Genomic DNA, 22,853 nt, shown 5'->3' with positions numbered 1-22,853 from the left:
AAGTGACTCTTAATCTCACGAGATGAGGTTTTTCTAAAACTGATACTACTATAACTCTCAGTGGAAATACTGGTATCTTTTCAACAGTGTGAGTTTTAATGAGATGGAAGCTAGCCAAGTACTGTATACTCAAGCTAGGAAACAGAAGAAACTGCCAAAAATTATTATTCAAAACATCATGAAACTGATATCTAAACATTGTATTTAAGCCTTATCCTGATGATCAATGGTGTGAATGCATAAATTTCTAAGAGAAATTTTAAAAATCATAATTTACTCACATTATGAATAATTAATGCTGAAAAAATTACTTTTTGGAATAAATCTTTGATTCTATCAAATAACGTAAGAAGACTTTCTGGCATCCAAAATCATTTGACATTATTTATGGCAAAAAAAAAAAAAATTAACGGTTGTAACAGATTTTTCCTTTTAAAACTAGAAGTAACTCCGCTTACCTTTTTTTAATTCCTAAGAACACTCCTTTAAATTAATAACATTGAAAATTTAAGTGTATCAGGAAGTAACTAATAAATCTTGGTAGTCTTTTCAACATTGTAAAGTTATGCTACTTTTTTATTAAGAAAGTATTCAATAGCGCTTATACTACAGTAGTATGGTTGTTAAGGTAATTATGGTTTGTCTATTTTGTTGATGATTAAGTAACAATAAATATATGTTATTTGGATGATAAGACATGAAGATAAAGATGACTACAATTCAAAAAATGATTCTACTTAACTGAAAAGAGGATACAAATCTATAGAGTCTCATGTTTTTAAGCATTTTAAAAATCTATGCACCAAAAGAAAATGGAAATATTTTAAAATTCTTATTTACTTCTTTTTATGTGATGAAATTATCTAGTATTTTCAGTTTATTTCTCTGTTATTTCCAAATTTTCTCTAATAAGCAAAATTTAATTTAAAAAACTCAATGTGTTTAATATCTTTAAATGGTCTAAAATATTTATATTGAAAATGAAAGCTGAAATATTTCCTTAAAAAATCAATTCACACTAAAGAACACCTTAAAGAATAAAAAATTTCCATCTTATTCAATTCAAATTTGACCACTGTATTGAAATTTGTGGTTTGCCTAACACTGCACTACAGATCACATTTTCTAAAGGTCACCATTTTGCTCTCTTTCCAACTACACAAATAAACTAGTTCTTAAGAGAGAATATAAATGACCTGTTGCTACTTTCCTGAATGAATTTCTAAGCATACAAATCACCAAGGAAGTTAACTGCAGAAAGTTCAACAGCTTTCCTACTTAGGTCTTAAGTTGGATACTTTTTATGCATCATGTTCAGACTAATATCTCAGAAAGAATCTTCAAAGAATAATTAAATTAGAATTAACCAAAATGAGAGTTGGGTCTAGAGAATGATGGAATAGAAAATTGGAGACAAACTCAATGGCTACCATCTTCCTTCAACATAAGCAGTAATGGATAACATGGAAATATGAAAACAAACAAATTTTCACATTTCTATATGTCATATCATTATTGCATTAATTTTTTGTATTCTAAGATAGAACTGAAGTAATTCAATTTATAAAACATTATAAGTAAAAATATAATCAAGTTTATTTTTCCAAAGATTTAAATAGTTACACACTGGCTAAAAGCTTAGTCTCATTCCAAACACCATTATTTCTTCTGCAAGTTTTGAGCTAAATCAATGTGATCAGTGTCTGATGGAGTCCTTTACTTAGAAAAGTATTTTACTTATACCTACAGTATGCAAAAATATCTAGTATTTTTATAATATATTCAAATAGACGGGGGAACATTTAAACTTTTCATCAAAAGTTTTAAGCATGGGGCTGCCTGGATGGTTCAGTGGTTAAAGCCTCTGCCTTCAGCTCAGGTCATGATCCCAGGGTCCTGGGATCAAGCCCTGCGTCCGGCTCTCTGCTTGGCAGGGAGCCTGCTTCCTCTTCTCTCTCTGCCTGCCTCTCTGCCTACTTGTTGTGATCTCTTGTCTGTCAAATAAATAAATAAAATCTTAAAAATTAAAAATAAAAAAGTTTTAAGCCTTCTTAGAAATATATCTTGATTAATCAATTTGTATTATTTACAGCACAACATGGTATAGTCATTGTTTGTTTTGGGTTTTGGCAATGAGCAGATGAGCTTGACAGTGTTTGCCATCCCTCATGTAACTTATCCAGGGTCCAAGGGTGGGAGGGACTTGGCATATGAACATTGGTTAACTCTGCAGAGACCTGTCAGCGTCAGAGCTCCCATTCATAGAGTTTAAAGTAAGAACAGTTAAAACCTGAGCTCATCAAAAGATATGGTGATTTTGTGATGGAAGAGACCAAGAAAACAAAAAAGGAAAAAGCTGGTATAGCACACAGATCATTTCTTAGAAGAAACAAACAACAAAAGTTCATCTCTATATACTGATGCCTTACCTTCTTCACTGCTCTCCAGTTGGTCCCTATAGATTTAAAATCCATATGGAACCGCTGCTCCATGGCTCGAGGTATGGCTATGGTCACCAAGGAAACCTCACTCCAGTCCCAGCTTCGTAATAACGAGCTGGGCAAACTTGGACATGACTTCAATGTGGCTTCATTTCCATCATCTGAAATGATAACAAGGTATATTAGTTGATATTCAAGATCCTATTCATCTTCAGAAATTCTATTTTTGAATTTCAAGTCCTGGCTGAGGATATATACTTATCCTAAGGACCTAGTAGTCACACTTACAAGAAAACAAAATTTTCTTTGCAGGAAGCAAATGGGAGGTATCCAGCTACAGCCTAAAATTTCTTTAACTTGTAACAACTATTTGTAGTCAGATTCCTGCAACATGCTATGTATATATGTTTAAGGGCAACTTAAGGCCTTAACTGTGTGCTACAAAGTATAATTAAATTCTTCATCATATGTCAACGAAACATGAGCCTTGGAAGTTTGTGCCAAGAGGTGTCCTCAGACAATTTATGACTAAATATTCTGAAATTTCCTGTCTTTCCCACTAATTCCTATCTACCAGGGTCTGAAGGCTTGTTTCCCTAACATCCCTATCCCCCAGGAACGAAAGTCCTGAAGGTACACAATCCTATCAGCACTAAAAGAACATTTTCATGGGATTGAATCCAAAGTCCATTTGCATTAAAGCTCCATCACCCCACATAGGCTCTCACTCCCCTACATTAGACACAGATATGCTGAAAATGGTATTCTATGCAAATACCTCCAAACGTCCTAGCCTCTTAGATTAATTTAGTGCCCCCATTTCCCAAAACATAGGAATCATTGCCAAATTCATCAAAATTTACCAAAATTCACTTAGATTACCAGTGCAAATGGTACAAATGGGCATGATCACACCACATGGGGGAAGGGAAGGAAGTAAGACCCAGGACCTGTGTGCTCATAGAAAGATATAAAAAGGGGAGAAAACAAAGAGAAGGCTAAAGCAACAGGGGATAGGTGGTTCCACCAGGGGGAGACAGGGCCAAGAAGGAACAGAGTGGAGGTCTGAGTATGCCTCTGCCTTAATTCCCCCCACCTCAAGAACAAGAGGGGTTTTTGGATATTCTCTTAAGGAGTCAGGTTACTGAAGCAAGACAGCTGTTCACATGTAGACAGACAACATTGTTTAATGTCACTAGTGTCCTCTCAGAGCATTAAAATGAATTAAAATGTCACCTTCTAAAAAAATATCATGCACATCCCCACATGGAAAGGTAGCCTACTAGGTCCCACATGCTAGCCTGTAAGTATTTGCAACTGTATTGATGCCTGTAGCACAGAACGGGATTTTCAGCTGTGCAGGTGGTCAGACATTTCCATACCTCCATTCCTCCCTTAGCTCATGAAGAACCTCACCATAAGATGACTTGCTTCCCAAGAGAGTATACCTGAGTTCTGCTCATTGCACCTCTTTTCCCCTTACCTGCAGCAATCATGCTTCACTATTTATGTTCTAGACCATGTTTTAGGGTACTAACAATGGTACAGAGAGACAGCACACAGGTGAGCATCTGAAAATTTGTGCGCCTACAGATTATAAACATTCTTCTCCCCTCTGGGACTTAGAGATGGCAACAAAGGTATGTGGTAGTGGGGAGCTGACCTGTGCCTCGTCCCATGTTTAAATGGGGTATTAATAAGGCATTTCTCCATATGGGAATTAAAGTCACTTAGCAACAATAAATATATTTTATTTCATCTTGTCTTTTCTTCTAGAATTTCTTTGAAATTCTAATTAAAATCACTGGGGAGAAAATGTGATCCAATTTACTAACCATTCAAATTATAGACTAGTATATTGTCATATTACTTAATATGATGCATTTACTTCTACAAATAGAAAATAAGTTATTTAACCTCATTTTATTTAATGTTTGTGACTAACCGTGATTTGGTAAGTTTACTTTTCAAAGTCTGTACCTTCAAATCTGCAGTGTGAAAATGCACTATCTTTAAGTAATAAAGTACTTAAAATACACAGAACAGGCTATCAGACACATGAAAAAATGCTCATCATCATTAGCCCTCAGGGAGATTCAAATTAAAACCACATTGAGATATCACCTTACACCAGTTAGAATGGCCAAAATTAACAAAACAGGAAACAACATGTGTTGGAGAGGATGTGGAGAAAGGGGAATCCTCTTACACTGTTGGTGGGAATGTAAGTTGGTGCAGCCTCTTTGGAGAAAAGTGTGGAGATTCCTCAAGAAATTAAAAATAGAGCTTCCCTATGACCCCGCATTTGCACTCCTGGGTATTTACCCCAAAGACACAGATGTCGTGAAAAGAAGGGCCATCTGTACCCCAATGTTTATAGCAGCAATGGCCACAGTCACCAAACTATGGAAAGAACCAAGATGCCCTTCAATGGATGAACGGATAAGGAAGATGTGGTCCATACACACTATGGAGTATTATGCCTCCATCAGAAAGGATGAATACCCAACTTTTGTAGCAACATGGACGGGACTGGAAGAGATGATGCTGAGTGAAATAAGTCAAGCAGAGAGAGTCAATTATCATATGGTTTCACTTATTTGTGGAGCATATCATTCTCAATGGAGAAAAACTGAAAGCTTTTCCACTAAGGTCAGGAACATGGCAGGGATGTCCATTATCACCACTGCTATTCAACATAGTACTAGAAGTCCTAGCCTCAGCAATCAGACAACAAAAGGAAATCAAAGGCATCCAAATTGGCAAAGAAAAAGTCAAATTATCACTCTTCGCAGATGATATGATACTCTATGTGGAAAACCCAAAAGACTCCACTCCAAAACTGCTAGAACTTGTACAGGAATTCAGTAAAGTGTCAGGATATAAGATCAATGCACAGAAATCAGTTGCATTTCTCTACACCAACAACAAGACAGAAGAAAGAGAAATTAAGGAGTCAATCCCATTTACAATTGCACCCCAAACCATAAGATACCTAGGAATAAACCTAACCAAAGAGGCTAAGAATCTATACTCAGAAAACTATAAAGTACTCATGAAAGAAATTGAGGAAGACACAAAGAAATGGAAAAATGTTCCATGCTCCTGGATTGGAAGAATAAATATTGTGAAAATGTCTATGCTACCTAAAGCAATCTACACATTTAATGCAATTCCTATCAAAGTACCATCCATCTTTTTCAAAGAAATGGAACAAATAATTTTAAAATTTATATGGAACCAGAAAAGACCTCGAATAGCCAAAGGGATATTGAAAAACAAAGCCAAAGTTGGTGGCATCACAATTCTGGACTTCAAGCTTTATTACAAAGCTGTCGTCATCAAGACAGCATGGTACTGGCACCAAAACAGACACATAGATCGATGGAACAGAATAGAGAGCCCAGAAATAGACCCTCAACTCAATGGTCAACTAATCTTTGACAAAGCAGGAAAGAATGTCCAATGGAAAAAAGACAGCCTCTTTAATAAATGGTGTTGGGAAAATTGGACAGCCATGTGCAGAAAAATGAAATTGGACCATTTCCTTACACCACACACAAAAATAGACTCAAAATGGATGAAGGACCTCAATGTGAGAAAGGAATCCATCAAAATCCTTGAGGAGAACACAGGCAGCAACCTCTTCGACCTCAGCCACAGCAACATCTTCCTAGGAACATCGCCAAAGGCAAGGGAAGCAAAGGCAAAAATGAACTTCTGGGATTTCATCAAGATCAAAACTTTTGCACAGCAAAAGAAACAGTTAACAAAATCAAAAGACAACTGACAGAATGGGAGAAGATATTTGCAAACGACATATCAGATAAAGGACTAGTGTCCAAAATCTATAAAGAACTTAGCAAACTCAACACCCAAAGAACAAATAATCCAATCAAGAAATGGGCAGAAGACATGAACAGACGTTTCTGCAAAGAAGACATCCAGATGGCCAACAGACACATGAAAAAGTGCTCCATATCACTCGGCATCAGGGAAATACAAATCAAAACCACAATGAGATATCACCTCACACCAGTCAGAATGGCTAAAATCAACAAGTCAGGAAATGACAGATGCTGGCGAGGATGCGGAGAAAGGGGATCCCTCCTACACTGTTGGTGGGAATGCAAGCTGGTGCAACCACTCTGGAAAAAAGTATGGAGGTTCCTCAAAATGTTGAAAATAGAACTGCCCTATGACCCAGCAATTGCACTACTGGGAATTTACCCTAAAGATACAAACGTAGTGATCCAAAGGGGCACGTGCACCCGAATGTTTATAGCAGCAATGTCCACAATAGCCAAACTATGGAAAGAACCTAGATGTCCATCAACAGATGAATGGATCAAGAAGATGTGGTATATATTCACAATGGAATACTATGCAGCCATCAAAAGAAACGAAATCTTGCCATTTGCGACAACATGGATGGAACTAGAGTGTATCATGCTTAGCGAAATAAGTCAAGCGGAGAAAGAAAACTATCATATGATCTCCCTGATATGAGGAAGTGGTGATGCAACATGGGGGCTTAAGTGGGTAGGAGAAGAATCTATGAAACAAGATGGGATAGGGAGGGAGACAAACTATAAGAGACTCTTAATCTCATGAAACAAACTGTGGGTTGCTGGGGGGAGGGGGGTTGGGAGAAGGGGGGTAGGGTTATGGACATTGGGGAGGGTATGTGCTTTTGGGTAAATTGGAAGGGGAGGTGAACTATGAGAGACTATGGACTCTGAAAAACAATCTGAGTGGTTTGAAGTGGTGGGGGGGTGGGAGGTTGGGGTACCAGGTGGTGGGTATTATAGAGGGCACAGCTTGCATGGAGCACTGGGTATGGTGAAAAAATAATGAATACTGTTTTTCTGAAAATAAATAAATTGGAAAAAAAATAAAACAAATAACATACATCAGTAACACTGCTACATTAAATTACTTTAACTAATGATAACTAAGCTATACTAGGAACTTGCTTGGGTTTCATTCATTTACTTGTTCATTCATTTATTCACTTATTCAACAAATACCTCTTGAGTGTCTATTACATGGCAGGTCTAGTCTCTGGGGAAATAGCACAGAATAAGTAGCAAGACCAGTATTTTCATGGAATTTACAGTCTAATCCAGCAAAGGTGGTAACAAATAAATAATTAATGAAGAAAATATTAGCAATAATTTTCTAGATATTGATATAATATTTCCAGGAGGCTATACTAGATGGGGCAGTAAAGGAAAATATTTCCAAGGAAGGGGAGGAAATGACTGGGGAAACAGCACAGGGAAACACAGAAGATATATTCACCTTTCCTACAGAGCCTGAGGCATGTGGGTTAGCAACAGAAAAATTTTTTTCCTCTAAAAGCTTCCTGAGAAGGTAGTATTATTGAATGAGAGTCACATTTCAGTCAGGTTTTACAAGAAGGTAATGAGAATAATCAGAAAACAGGCTAAGAGTATGTAAATTTTACTGAGGAGATCCTGAGTTCCCAGGAGCACAGAGGAAAAGGTTGAAACTGTGAGACTGATAATTATATTTTTCTTAAAAAATATTTTCCAAGGTAAATAAGTTATTTCTGAAGTAGTACCTGTTTATCACCTTACCTGTGTTTCCTTTTGCAATACACCAGAAGATTTTCAAAAAGAAAAAAAACACCCATTCTTGAATACTTTCAGAAGAAATTTTCAGCAAGATGCCACACATTAGCATCTCAGTGCAGGTGTCGGTGATATTGGATCCCTAGGTTAAAAAAAAGAAAAAGAGAGAGAGAGGCAATATCTGATTACTTAACAGAAACTTTTGTGTGTAATTCTTTTTCTCATTAAAAGTCTGTTTTTATTTCAAGATACAATATATGGACAGGATAAAATTTGATACACCATAAATATTTATACACTGGATGGAGGTCTCTTTTCCTCCCAGACTCCTCATCAGTCTCAGCAGATACAACTGTGTTTAGGAGACTCTGGGTCTTCTTTTAGCTTTCTTACACATGAAGGCATATATAAGCATGGATGATACATGTTACCTATGCTCTTTTACAAGGAGATGATTTCAAACTGATGCATAAAATTCATGTCTCTAACACTCCTCTCCCCCTCCTCTCTTCCCCTGGTATGGGAATAGAGCTCCATGGATATATCACAAAGTACATTAAATTCTCTAAAATTTTAATGGGTCTCAACTTATTTATCCACTCCTTGGATGGAGAGAAGAAAAAAGAAGAAATTAAAGGGGAAAAAAAAGCTATTTAAAGAGAGCAACCTTCTACACAGCTTTAACCCAAGTTAAATGTTAGCATAAGCACACTCATTCCTTAAATAAGCCTTCACTGAGTGCATGCTAAGGTCAGATTACTAGTGACAAAACTAAGTCTTAACACAAGAACTAACCACTGAGAGAAGCCACAGATGGAAAGAGCCTGAATTATGAACAGAGGAAAGCTGCCCAATGAAGCAGAGCACAAGCATTGGATTGCTGTGTGAGCTGATCAAAAGTCTCTCCTTTGAGCCATTATAAAAGTGGCAGTGTATTTGTTTCTACAACCTAAACTATCACAACTAATGCAATGAATTAGACAAAACAGAAAAGAAAAAAAAAGTTATCAGTAGTTAGCTGATAAGCATGCTCCGTTTTCAATATGTCTGGTTTCTTTAAATCTAGGGATAAATTTCTGATTCTTTTTCAACTCAATGCTTTTATTTATTTATTTATTTATTAAAGATTTTATTTATTTATTTGACAGAGACCAGAAGTAGGCAGAGAGGCAGAGAGAGAAAGCTGAGCAGAGAGCCCAATGCGGGGCTCGATCCCAGAACCTGGAGATCATGACCTGAGCGGAAGGCAGAGGCTTAACCCACTGAGCCACCCAGGCGCCCCTTTTTGTTTTTGATATTTAAAAATCAGACCACAAATTGTGGATTTCGTATTTCCACAATATTCATTGATACAGTTTCTCTGATTATAAAAATTTAAATTACAGTGATAACACATACATGTCCGTAAGAAATTTCCCAAATGGGAAGTTAAGAGAATGCAGTTGTGCTGAGTATCTGCATTACAAACATATTTTATTTATTTTTTTAGTTTTTTACTAACTTTATTTTTTTAAAGATTTTATTTATTTGTCAGAGAGAGACAGACAGAGAGAGCACAAATAGGGGGAGCAACAGGCAGAGGGAGAAGCAGGCTCGATCCCAGGATCCCAGGATCACGACCTGAGTTGAAGGCAGGTGCTTAACTGAGTGAGACACCCAGGCATCCCTACACACATATTTTATTTTCTGCTTTTATATTTAACTTAAACTTAAAAAAATTAATTTTAATTCCAGGAGAGTTAACATACAGTGTTATACTAGTTTCAGGTGTATAATATAGTGACTCAGCAAGTCCATACCTTATTCAGCATTCATCATGAAAAGTGTATTCCTAATCCCCCTCACCTCTTTCACCCTGCCCCTGACTCACCTCCCCTCTGGTGGACCATCCATTAAAAAATATTTTAGAGTTAAGACATTTCCCTTTTTTTCATCTTTCATCATAAAGGTGGACATATAAGTAAAGATCTATCAAAAATGTATACAATTGCATATCCTTCCTCATGTGATAATTAAGTAAAAACTGTCATCAAATTTGAATATAAATCCCAGTTTCAGTGGCAATGATTTCTTACTTAAGTCCTATCCCTACCTCAGAAAATAAATTTGATAGAATACTATTAAAAATGGAACTAAGGAAACATCACATTGATTCTTGCACAGGACCTATACAATGTTATGAAAGTGGTTTTATTGATAACAATTTTACGAAACATACAAAATACTTCACCTTAGATTATTTCTCATGGTAGCCCAAAAAAGTGAAGCAAAGAAGCTAAGTTGTTATCTAATTAAATGGGAGCTGCAAGGGAGGAGCAAAATGGGGGAGGAGTAAAAGACTTAAATCTTAAATATCATCAGGTCCCAGGAATTCAGCTATATAGTTATCAAACCATTCTGAATACCTACAAACTCAACAGGAGATCAAAGAGAAGAAGACCAGTAATTCGAAGAAGAGAAAATAGACCACTTTCCAGAAGGTAGAACATGTAGAGAAGTGAATCCGAGGCTACATATGGGAAGACAGACTGCGGGGGAGGGGGGGAAGGCCAGCTCCCAACAAGAGAGGGAGCAGCAGAGCACAAAAAAAGAAACTTTTAGATGTCTACTCCACTGAAGGATGTCATTGTAGAGGCTGGTGGGGGGTGGTGGGGAGATCACTCATGGGGATAGTATGGTCTCAGGACCCACAGGGTCAAAAAAAGACCAGGGGTGTCTGAGTGTGGCAAAGCTCCCAGGTACAGAGCAGGGAAGCCAGCTGTAGAGACAGAGCCAAGAAGGGAGAACTATGCTCAGAGCTACCTTAAACCATGAGCCAAGGCATAGTTGGGCCATTACTCTCCCAGCAGGAACCCCATAAGGGGCCGATCAGGGGAGAACACCCCTTCCTCCTCCAAGATGAGCTGTGCAGGAGCACAGTTCCAGAATCAGATGGGCTTGGAGACTCCAAATGGGGCCATTCTCCAGAGATAGAAAAACTCAGTCACAAAATGGGTGAGCTTGGAGTGCAACCAGAGACCAGGGAGACAGAGGGATTAACTGCTTTTCTCTGATGGTGCACTGAGCAGTAGAGCCCCCAAGCTCTCAGTTCCTCCTGGGCCAGAGATTGAGAGGGCACCTCTTCATTCTGGTCTTTCAAAGCTATACAGAAAGTGTTCAGGGAACAAAAGCTCCCGAAAGCAAACATGAGCAGATTACTTAGCCTGGCCCCTGGCAAGGGTGGTGCAATTCCACCTCAGGCAAAGACATTTGAGAATCACTGCAACAGGCCCCTCCCCCAGTAGATTCACAAGAACATCTAGCCAAGAACAAGTTCTCTATTCAATGAGAACTGCAAAACTCCAGAGCTAGGGGAAAGCAACACATAGAATTTATGACTATTCCCCCACGATTCTTTAGTCTTTGTCCGTTAATTTTTTTTACATTTTGATTTTTTTCTTATTCTATTTGTAAAAATTTCGCCTCCATCATATTTTAACATTTTAAAACTATTTTATATATATATATTTCTTTTTTCCTCCTTTGTTTTCCTCCCAATTTTGGGTCTCTTCTAACTTGCTTAGTATATAATTCTCTAGAATTGCCACCCTTGTAGTATTTTGTTCTCTCATTCATCTTTTTTATCTGGATAAAATGACAAAGTGGAAAAACTCAGCACCAAAAAAAAAAAAGAAAAAGAAAAAGAAACAAATAACAACAACAACAACAACAACAACAACAAAAACAAGAGGCATTTCCTGTGCCTAGGGACCTAATCGATACAAACATTAGTAATATCTCAGAACTACAGTTCAGAATGATGATTATCAAGGTGCTAGCTTTTCTTGTAAAAAGCATGGAAGACCCTAGAAAATCCCTTTCTGGAGAAATAAAATCCCTTTCTGGAGGAATACAAGAATGTAAATCTAACTAATTTAAAATCAAAAAAGGTATTAATGAGGTGTAATAAAAAATGGAGGCTCTTACTTCTAGTGAGGCAGAAGAGAGAATTAGTGATTTAGAAGACAAAATGATGGAGAATAAAGAATCTGAGAAAAAGACAAACAACTACTAGACCATGAGGGAAGAATTTGAGAAATAAATGATACCATAAGATGAAATAATATTAGGATAATTTGGATCCCAGAAGAAGAAAGAAAGAGAGAGGCAGAAGGTATTTTGGAACAAATTACAGAAGAGAATTTCCCTAATTGGGCAAAGGGAACAAGCACCAAAATCCAGGAGGCACAGAGAACCCCCCTTAAAATCAATAAAAGAAGGGGAAGGGGTGAAGGGGAGGGGGTGGGGTTATGGACACTGGGGAGGGTATGTGCTATGGTGAGTGCTGTGAAGTGTGTAAACCTGGCAATGCACAGACCTGTACCCCTGGGGATAAAAATATATTGTATGTTTATAAAAAAAGAAAATAAACTTTAAAAATTTTAAAAATCAATACAAATAGGTCCACACCCTGTCATCTAATAGCAAAACTTACAATTCCCATTGACAAAGAGAAAATCCTGAAAGCAGCCAGGGACAAGAGGTCTGTAAATTACAACAGTAAAAATATTAGATTGGAAGCAGACCTATCTACAGAGATCAGGCAGACCAAAAGGACTGGCATGATATAATCAGAGCACTAAAACAAGGAAAATATGCAACCAAGAATACTATATCCAGCTAGGCTTCATTGAAAATGGAGAGATAAAAAGCTTCCAGGACAAAGACTAAAAGAATTTGCAAACACCAAACCAGCACTACAGGAAATATTGAAAGTGGTCCTCTAATCAAAGACAGAGCCTAAAAGTAACAGACCAGAAAGGAACAAAGACAATATACAATGACCGTCAACTTACAGGCAATAGTAGGGCACTAAATGTATAGCTCTCAATAGTTACTCTGAATGTAAGTAGGCTAAATGCCCCAGTCAAAAGACACAGGGTATCAGAATGGATTAAAAAAAAGAAGAAGAAAGAAAAAACCCATCGTTATGCTGTCTGCAAGAAACTCATTTGAGACCTAAAGACACCTCCAGATTTAAAGTCAGAGGGTGGAAAACAAGTTACCACACTAATGGAAGTCAAAAGAAACCTGGTGTAGTAATCCTTACATCAGATAATTTAGATTTTAAGCCAAAGACTATAGTAAGAGATGAGGAAGGATACTATATCATACTTACAAGGTCTGTCCAACAAGAAGATCTAACAATTTAAAATATCTATGCCCCTAACATGGGAGCAGCCAATTATATAAACAATTAATAACAAAATCAAAGAAACACGTCAATAATAATACTAATAATAATAGTAGAGGACTTTAACAACCCCCTCACTGAAATGGACAGATCATCTAAGGAAAAGATCAACAAGGAAATGAAGGCTTTAAATGACACATTGGACCAGATGGACATCACAGATATATTTAGAACATTTCATCCCAGAATAACATATTACACATACTTCTCTGGTGCACATGGAACATTCTCCAGAATAGATCAGACCCTGGATCACAAATCAGGTCTCAAGTGGTACCAAAAGATTGGGACCATTCCCCACATATTTTCAGGCCACAATGCTTTGAAACTAGAACTCAACCACAAGAGGAAAGTTGGAAAAAACTCAAATATATAGAGGCTAAAGAGCATACTGCTAAAGAATGAATGGGTTAACCAGGAAATTAAAGAATTAAAAAAAATTCATGGAAACAAATGAAAATGAAAACACAACTGTTCTAAATCTTTGGGAAACAGCAAAGGGAGCCCTGATAGGAAAGTATATAGCAAGACAATCCTCAAGAAACAAGAAAGGTCTCAAGTACACAACCTAAACCTACATCTAAAGGATCTGGAGAAAGAATAGCAAAGAAAGCCTAAACCCAGCAAAAGAAGAGAAATCATAAATATCAGAGCAGAAATCACTGAAATAGAAACCAAAAAAAGAAAAAAAACAACAGAACAAATCAACAAAACTAGGAGCTGGTTCTTTGAAAGAACTAATAAGACTGATAAACTCCTGACCAGACTTATCAAAAAGAAAAGAGAAAGGACCAAATAAATAAAAACATGAATGAAAGAGGAAAGATCACAACCAACACCAAAGAAATACAAACAATTATAAAGAACATATTATGAGCAGCTACACGTCAGCAGATTTGACAATCTGGAAGAAATGGATGCATTCCTAGAGACATATAAACTACCAAAACTAAACCAGGAAAAAACAGAAAACCTGAACAGACCCATAACCAGTAAGGCGATTGAAACAGTCATTAAAAAAAAATCTTCCAACAAACAAGGCCCCAGGGCCAGATGTCTTCCAAGGGGAATTCTGCCAAGCATTTAAAGAAGAATTAACACCTATTCCCCTGAAACTGTTCCAAAAAATAGAAATGGAAGGAAAACTTCCAAACTCATTTTATGAGACCAGCATTCCTTGATCCCAAAACCAGACAGAGACTCCATCTAAAAGAATTACAGACCAATATCCTTGATGAACATGGAAGCAAAAAATCTCACCTAAATACTAGCCAATAGGATCCAACAGTATATTAAAAAGATTATTCACCATGACCAAGTAGGATTTATTCTTCGGCTGCAAGGTTGGTTCAACATCCGCAAATCAATCAATATGATACATTAATAAAAGAAAGACCATGAACCATATGATAATCCTAATAGATGCTGAAAAAGCATTTGACAAAGTACAGCATCCTTTCCTGATCAAAACTCTTCACGGTGTAGGGATAGAGGGTACATACCTCAATATCATCAAAGCCATCTATGAAAACCTCACAGCAAATATCCATTCTCAATGGGGAAAAACTGAGAACTTTTCCCCTAAGGTCAAGAACACAGCAGGGATGTCCACTATCACCACTGCTATTAAACATAATACCAGAAGTACTAACCTCAATAATCAGATAAGAAAAAGAAATTAAAGGCATCCAGATTGGCAAAGAAGAAGTCAAACTCTCACTCTTTGCTGATATGATACTTTATGTGGAAAACCCAAAAGACTCCACTCCAAAACTGCTAGAACTCACACAGGAATTCAGTGAAGTGTCAGGATATAAAATCAGTGCACAGAAATCAGTTTCACTTCTATACACCAACAACAGGATAGAAGAAAGAGAAATTAAACAGTCAATCCCAATTACAATTGCACCCAAAACCATAAGACACCTAGGAATAAACCTAACCAAAGAGGCAAGGAATGTGTACTCAAAAACTATGATGTATTCATGAAAGAAATTGAGGAAGACACAAAGAAATGGAAAAGTGTTCCATGATCATGAATTGGAAAAAAAGTATTGTGAATATGTCTATGCTACCTAAAGCAATCTACACATTTAATGCAATCTCTATCAAAATACCGTCAATTTTTTTCAAAGAAATGGAATAAATAATCTTAAAATTTATATGGAGCCAGAAAAGACCCCAAATAGCCAAAGGAATGTAGAAAAGAAAACTAAAGTTGGCAGAATCACAATTCCGGACTTCAAGCTCTATTACAAACCTATAATCATCAAGATAGTATAGGACTGGCACAAAAACAGACACACAGGTCAATGGAACAGAACAGAGAGCCCAGAAATGGATCCTCAACTCTATGGTCAACCAATCTTTGGTAAGGCAGGAAAGAATATCCAATGGAAAAAAGACATTCTCTTCAACAAATGTTGAAGAGTTGAAGTGTTGGGGAAATTGGACAGCCACATGCAGAGGTTATGAAAGCTGGACCATTTCCTTAAACCACACACAAAAATAGACTTGAAATGGATGGAATACCTCAGTGTAAGACAGAAATCCATCAAAATCCTTGAGAAGAACACAGGCAGAAAAACCTCTTCAACCTCAGCCACAGCAACTTCTTCCTAGAAACTTCACCAAAGGCAAGGCAAGCGAGGCAAAAATGAACTATTGGGATTTCATCAAGATCAAAAGATTTTGCACAGCAAAGGAAACAGTCAACAAAACCAGAAGACAGCTGAAAGAATAGGAGAAGATATCTGCAAATGACATATCTGATAAAGGACTAGTACCTAAAATCCATACAGAACTTGTCAAACTCAACACCCAAAGAACAAATAATCCAATCAAGAAATGGGCAGAAGACATGAACAGACATTTCTGCAAAGACGACATCCAGATGGCCATCAGACACATGAAAAAGAATTCAACATCGCTCGGCATCAGGGACATACAAATCAAAACCACAGTAACATACCACCCCATACCAATGAGAATGGTTAAAATTAACAAGTCAGGAAACAATAGATGTTGGAGAGGATGCGGAGAAAGGGGAACCCTCCTACACTGTTGGTGGGAATGCAAGCTGGTGCAGCCACTCTGGAAAACAGTACAGAGGTTCCTCAAAATGTTGAAAATAGAGCTACCCTACAACCCAGCACTCTCACTACTGGGTATTTACCCTAACGATACAAATGTAGTAATCTGAAGGGGTACATGCACCCAAATGTCTATAGCAGTAATGTCCATAATAGCCAAACTATGGAAAGATCTGCAAGATCCTGGAATATCTCTTCTGAACCTTCTCCCATTTGTAAGGCTCTCCCTCAATACGGAACATCTCTAGAAGTGAACACTACCACTCAGATGTGAGCTGGCAAATAAATCGTGTAGTGATATCAGTATTTCTACAGACCCCTACAATATATATCTTGATTCTATAGAATTGTATTAACACATTATGGCAATCCCATATTACAACTAATTCCAAGTGCTCCATTAGTCAAGAATACCTCTAGATCATTTTCCTCTATTGTATGATTTAATCTAGATTGGTATCATAGCAAACTCTAAGACCCCTTACTAATATCACAAATACATTAAGTTTGGGGACACCTGGGTGGCTCAGTTCGTTAACTGTCTGTTTTCAGCTCAGGTCATGATCCCAAGGTCCTGGAATGGAACCCTGTGTCAGACTCCCTGCTTAGCAGGGAGCCTTCCTCTCCCTGTCCCTGTCCCTCTACTTGTGCTCTCTTTTTCAAATTAATAAAAATTTTAAAAAATCTTTAAAAACTACATTATGTTTAAGTCATTACCATAAGTTCCCATTAATTAGCTCCTAGCTCCTGATCAAAAAATCAGAATAATATTAATTGACCTCTGTGAGGTAAAGCACTTCTTTTCAATAACTGCCCAAAGCATCTGTTTAATTATCTATTAATGAAACTTTGTGGGGTAATGGCATCAAGCCCAACAATCTTGTTATGATTTAAAGTATATCTCAAAATATAAACATAACATCACTCATATTATATTTTACTAAATCCTACTGAGATATTTCTTTTTTTAAAATTTTATTTATTTATTTGACAGAGATCACAAGTAGGCAGAAAGGCAGGCAGAGAGAGGAGGAGGCAGGCTCCCCACTGAGCAGAGAGCCCGATGTGGGGATTGATCCCAGGACCCTGAGATCATGACCTGAGCTGAAGGCAGAGGCTTTAACCCACTGAGCCACCCAGGTGCCCCCTACTGAGACACTTCTATCACTGTCATGATATGTCTTTAATATTTAACAGCAAGCTTTAAGAATCAGTACAGTAGGTACCTTTACCATCTTCTACCATAGTAGAATAGTAATAGTATTAGATAATAGTAATCTACTATTATCACATGAAATGTCCATTAAATAATTCCCAGAGCATTGCTTATGCACTTAAAGGAATCTGTGTTGAACATACACCTTTGTCTAAAAAAAGTCCTTCTAAATGAATGGCCTATAGAATTTCTCTTTATACCATGTGTATAAGCTGTAAATGGTAAAGAAGAATCAATGTGCCCTTGATTTACATCATCGAATCTGTGCATTATTACTAGGACAATGGCAACTAGAAATCAGTAAGAATATTTTAACTACAGAGATGTACAATGTTAGAAATATTAAAAATTTGACCAAGTATATATACAGTCTTCTGTATAGTCATGATATGCCTCTCACTTCAAATCCATCCCATGTACAAGTAGACACTTAATAAGCATCCCTTTTTAAATAATGTTGTGGTTATTTTCCCCTTGCTTACATGATAAATCTACATTTCTCTGTAGCTAAAACAAAAGAAAACAAAACCAAAACCTCACAAATTTATCTTTAAAGTAAAAGAAATTTATGATATTTTGAAATTACATGCATTTTTTTTCATTTACCAAGAAATCCCAGGAGAGTTTCTGGGGTTAGAAATAAAGAAGTCAAGCTACAAAATTCACAGAAGAAATTGAAATAAAGTATGGCTATGAACATCAGATTACTAGGTTAAGAGTCAGGAGCGCTAAAGTCTATCAAAATGACAACGTCAGGCAAGTGAACTAGAATATAAAAAATGTGGAAACAATAAAACAAGCCAGGCAGATCATCAGAAGAGAGCAAAGCCTGTAGGGAAATGGTTCTCAAAGTTTAGAGTTTTTGAGACACACCTGATATGCTTCTTGAAATTCCCATGTTCCCTGGTCCTACCTTCGGAGATTGAAACTGAGTAAAGCTGGGGTAGGTTCCAGGTCATTCCAGTAAATGCTGATGCATATGGAGCACTCTAAATAAAATTGCCTTGGAGGCTTTGGGTACCTGAATGCAGGTGCTCAAGTGCATCGTATGGCAATCCTGCTGACAGGGAGATAGAGGTGAGCACAGGTCTCTGCCTGAGGTAGTCCTGACTGCTTCCTAGCCCCAGGGCAGATACTCATTGATCATGTTACTATGGTCGTAAATATACCATATGGTCACCTCTGGTATAGTTCATCACTGGTGAATATTCACTTACACCTAAATAATGTTACATAACCTAGTTAGTGTTTATCTTCATTTTGAAAATTGATACTAATTTTTAAATCTAGAAATCTCTTCCTTGGCAATTCCATATTTAGTAACTGAACAATCATGTATGATAAACACTTGACTCTAGATGAATACTAAAGTCAGGGTTTTAACATTTCTATAACATGCCAAACAATGTGTTAAACATTTTTTCCTGGTATATATCTCTAGCAAGTTGGCTTCTCTGTTTGTAAAGTTCTAGGAAGCAAGAGGGAGAGAGGGAGAGAGGGAGATGTGAGGGAGGGAGAAAAGGAGGAAGGGAGGAAGGAAGGAAGGAAGGAAGAAAGGAAGAAGGAAAGAAAGATGGAAGGAGGACAGGAGGAAGGAAGATAAAAGAAAGGGAAAGATGTTTGGTTAGATCAGTTTTGTACAGTCTTTCTGAGTCACCAAGTAGATATTGAAGGCGGCAGATTATTTCACTGTGGGGAAAAAAACCCTATAGAAATATCTTTACAAAGATGGAATTTCATGTGTCGGTGAAAAAAAAATATTGCCCATGAAAATAAACTATTTTAACAGTACAGTGATAGATCATAGAGTCATAAACCAACATTTGAGAGCTAAGGTATAAAAGAGTTATTTTTAAAAAGTAAGAGGGCTTGTATAAATCATTAATTTTGAACAATCCTAAAGCTATTACTCATAATGTAATATGTATATGTACATATTCAATACAGATTTTTAAAAAATATTTTACTTATTTATTTGACACAGAGAGAGAGAGAGATCACAAGCTGGCAGAAAGGCAAGCAGAGAGAGAGAGGGAAAGTAGGCTCCCTGCTGAGCAGAGCCCAATGTGGGGCTCGATCCCAGGAGACCCTAAGACCTGACCTGAGTAGCAGGCAGAGGCAGAGGCTTTAACCCACTGAGCCACCCAAGTGCCCCAATACAGATATTTTTAAATAATGTTTTTACCCATATGATTCAGAGTTTTGCTGTCTCAACAATCCCTTAAAAAATAAATAACGAAAATAAGGTACTTTTTTCATCTAGATGATTTACCCTTTTTAACATGCATTTCCCTTTAAGAAGCAACATTTATCATGTAGAATCACACCTGTGATGAATTATATATATAGAACTAAATACAGCAAAGCCCCAACAAGGAAGGTCCATGGATGGTTCTAATCCTGACCGCTTTTATTAAATCAGGAAAGGAAGGCTGAGTAGCAGTTCAAGGGGAGAAGTAACCATCCATTAATAACTGCACCATGGGTGGGAACATACTCATCCAGTGCATCTCCTTCCAAAAGCTTCTCTTTCTAGTCCAGTCTGTGGAAACCTATGTCATCCCTCCTCCTTCACCTTGGTCCCAGCAGGTGCAAAGGCTTGGGACATGACCCCTGTTCCCGATACTAGTGAAGAAACAGGTATGAAAGCAGAGAATTAAATGCAGTGTGATCACTGCAGTAGCAGAGAATCAACAAAATGAGAGCTGGCATGAATTAACACTCTTAGAGATAGCTGGGTGTGTATGATTATTTGTTTATCATTAACTATATAGTTCATTCCATGTCGGGGTTTCAGGTTTCAATCATTCTTTAGGGATTTTCTTTGTCTTAAAAAGTACACCATTTCAGTATCACCTTCCGATAGGGTGAAAAGATTAGTCTGAAATGGATGGAGCAAACCATGACTTCAGTCACTAAAGCCAGGACACAGAGGCAGTCCATGTTGGCAACACTCCTCACCAATGGCTCCCCTTCCCACCGTGGGTGTTTCATGGTCAAGATTCAGCCAGAAAATGGTGACAATTCAGAATCTAGTTTGTTAAGAAGCTGAATAATTTTGATTCTATGAATTTGAGGTATAATCAGGTGTGAATTATATAGTTAGCATACATGCAAGACTAGTAAATTCAAAGTGCCGTTACGGAATTTAATTTAATTTTAAAGATTTTTTTAAATTTATTTGACAGAGAGAGACCACAAGTGGGCAGAGAGAGAGAGGAGGAAGCAGGCTCCCCGCTGAGTGGAGAGCCCAATGCAGGACTCGATCCCAGGACCCTGAGATCATGACCTGAGCCGAAGGCAGCGGCTTAACCCACTGAGCCACCAATGTGGAGTATGATGAATTTCCATAGGTGGACACTAGTTAGGTGCCAAAGTATGCTCTCAGAAAATAACAACACCCAGAAAAGACAGTCAGGAGTGTGTGGATTTATTTTATGGCTCTTTTTCTTATTTTCAGTGTGTCTTGAAACATTAAAATGATTGATGAAGCACTGAAACAATAGAACAAAGCCCCACCTCTGAAAAAGACCCAATGAAAATAATATTGCTAAACCACATCTGGATTATTTGAAAGGTTAAATCATTTTATGTTAAGTTCCCTTAATATGTTATGTAAGGTTCATTACTGATTCTTTGCAGCTATGAGGAGGCAAAAAATCACTATAATAGGAAACTAGTCACTAATTATCTGAACCCATTGTCAGCGCTCCCTGCTTAACACCAGAGTCTACCCCATTCATCTTGTCAACTAAATATTGAATGTCAATACCAGAAAAAAGAAGACTGCAGAGAGAAGGCATAATCTTGGCAAAGAAGAAGGATGACAGGAGGCTCTGAAACTTCCCCCAATCATATACAAAGCAATGACAGATGAAGATCTAACAAGAGCTAGACCCACTCACTGTGGAAGAAAAGAAAATTGACAAGAATGACTACTAGGTGGATGTCTCATAAGAGAATGGTCTCAATATCAAAGGAGTATCTTGAGAAAATGAATGAAGCATTTGAATATTCTTTCAAAAAATCTTTTTAAACTACTAGAAAACTTAAACATGAAATGAAGAATATCACATCATTTTATCATATAATGTCATAAAATGTATGCCCCCCAGCAAGATTCAGCATTTGGTTCATTCTTTTTGAAATTCAATTTATTAACTGATGTTTTGACTTAGATTCTGTCATATATTAGATAAAACTAATAACATAATTGTCCGTTTTATCTAAATGAAGTCCCAACCAAGCTTTGCCCCCTCCCACTTAGGAAATTCTGCTCTCTTTCTACATAGATTGACTTTCAATGGCCTTCTTCCCAAACCACCTATCCTTAAGTAACAGGGACCATTTATAAATCAATTCTGTCTCAAGCCAGTAGACAAATTTGTATCTACCAAATCACCTTATAGAAAAGAAAAGAAGACGGAGCCTCGGTGACTCAGTGGGTTAAAGCCTTTGCCTTCGGCTCAGGTCATGATCCCAGGGTCCTGGGATCAAGCCCCGCATCGGGCTCTTTGCTCAACAGGGAGCCTGCTTCCTCCTCTCTCTCTGCCTGTGTCTCTGCCTACTTGTGATCTCTGTCAAATAAATAAAATCTTAAAAAAAAAGAAAAAGAAAAAATTCTCATCACAACCTCTGTTAGGCTCACACTCATAAAGAGAACATGACTTGAAGTCAATATACTGTCAGACACAAACTTAATCATATGTAAAGCAGGAAATGGATGTTAAAATGGTTTTGTGCCATTATATTTCTCCATGTAGAAAGCCAAGAGGTGTCAAATTTCTATTCTGCTTCTATTTTGTAAAATGCAGTAACTACTTTGAACTTACTTTTTCCATCACCTTCATATATTAATAATTCTCCCTCTTATCTTTTAATATGATTCTTTTCAGATTTGAGAGATCTATTACAAACAGGGCTATCACAGATACAAAGCTGAATTACCAAGTGATGTAATGCTTTTTGATACTCCCTTGTCGATAGAGTTCATTAGGACTCCAAAGATTAGAGTTACTATTATGATACTATCAATCAGCCAAAGAGCAGACCAAGACTGCGACTGGTCCTGTTCTATGAAATGAATCAGTGACTCTGATTAAACTACTAATGAACTTCCTTTCCAAGCACACTGATCATTGCCCTACAATTACCTTTGATAGAATATCCTGTGCAATGCCCTGAATGTTGGATAAGACATAAAACAGATATGATAAATTATTCTAATAAAAGGCAGAACTTCAAATATGAGCAATTAAACTACAGATCTTCTGT

The 22,853-nt window shown here is 37.2% G+C and overlaps 1 protein-coding gene across 1 annotated transcript in view; it reads right to left on the bottom strand.

Annotated features, from left to right (window-relative positions):
- The window catches only part of LOC122904536, a 34,397-nt gene extending 26,215 nt beyond the window's left edge, over positions 1–8,182 (bottom strand). The window contains exons 1-2 of the mRNA XM_044245490.1: positions 8,045–8,182; positions 2,430–2,602 (exon numbers count right to left, since the gene is read on the bottom strand). The gene's annotated coding sequence lies outside the window, so the exon portion shown is untranslated. The remainder of the gene's footprint in view (positions 1–2,429; positions 2,603–8,044) is intronic.
- Between the last annotated feature and the right edge of the window lie 14,671 nt (positions 8,183–22,853).

This window comes from Neovison vison, chromosome 4 (assembly GCF_020171115.1).
Source record: "Neovison vison isolate M4711 chromosome 4, ASM_NN_V1, whole genome shotgun sequence".
Classification (NCBI taxonomy): domain Eukaryota; kingdom Metazoa; phylum Chordata; class Mammalia; order Carnivora; family Mustelidae; genus Neogale; species Neogale vison.
The sequence above is the reverse complement of the archived record's forward strand: the minus strand, read 5'-3'. Positions and strand labels throughout refer to the sequence as shown.